We start from the raw sequence: 1180 nt of genomic DNA, 5'->3' as shown, positions 1-1180 counted from the left end.
ATATATATATATATATATATATATATATATATATTTGATCTGCTGCAGTCTCTGACGAGACAACCAGACGTTACCCTACGGAACGAGCTCAGAGCTCATTATTTCCGATCTTCGGATAGGCCTGAGACCAGGCACACACCACACACCGGGACAACAAGGTCAAAACTCCTCGATTTACATCCCGTACCTACTCACTGCTAGGTGAACAGGGGTTACACGTGAAAGGAGACACACCCAAATATCTCCACCCAGCCGGGGAATCGAACCCCGGTCCTCTGGCTTGTGAAGCCAGCACTCTAACCACTGAGCTACCAGGCCGTGTGTGTGTGTGTGTGTGTGTGTGTGTGTGTGTGTGTGTGCGTAATTCACCCCGGTCGCTTACTGGTCACCCAGTCATTCTTTCCCATTACGGAGCGAGCTCAGAGCTCATAGACCGATCTTCGGGTAGGACTGAGACCACAACACACTAGTAGTAGGAGGTAGTAGACACCTACAGAAACGATAATTTACTCTGTGAGGTCTAATAGCACTAGCTCAGGGGGTGCTGTAAACTTGCCATTAATGCTGCTTGTGATCTCGCTTTGTGTTTCAACTCAAGGGGACAGTCATAGCCTGCCCTCTAAAGACAACTCTCCTTCACACAAAACTACATGCACTTACTACACACACACCCTTCACTTAAATAAAAATGAAAAAATTATATATATATATATATATATATATATATATATATATATATATATATATATATATATATATATATATATATATATATATATACATGACTCCAAAATCTAGCCTCGGAGTCCCTTTCTAAGGAGGCCCAGGTCGAACTGCTCTCTCATTAGCAACCCAAAATGTCTTCACCCCTTCCTTAACTTTTTTATTCCTTTAACTTCAGTAACATTCACGGTCTTAGACCTAATTTTCAATCTGTAGAACACCACCTCTCCTCTACTAGTCCTTTTCCTCACCGAAACACAGTTGTCTGAGGCAACTGACGATAGCACCTGTTCCCTCTATCTTCATTTTCGCTCTAAAGCTGGATGTTGCGTCTGTGTGTGCAACAACTTGACTTGCACTCATGCCCATGTTCTTGAATATTCCTAGTTTTCCACCATTTGGCTTCGATTCAATAATCACTAAATTTATCTATGCTATCTATCTCTCCCCTAACTCC

Source organism: Portunus trituberculatus, unplaced genomic scaffold, assembly GCF_017591435.1.
Source record: "Portunus trituberculatus isolate SZX2019 unplaced genomic scaffold, ASM1759143v1 PGA_scaffold_67__1_contigs__length_338168, whole genome shotgun sequence".
Taxonomy (NCBI): Eukaryota; Metazoa; Arthropoda; class Malacostraca; order Decapoda; family Portunidae; genus Portunus; species Portunus trituberculatus.
Note: the sequence above shows the minus strand (reverse complement) of the source record.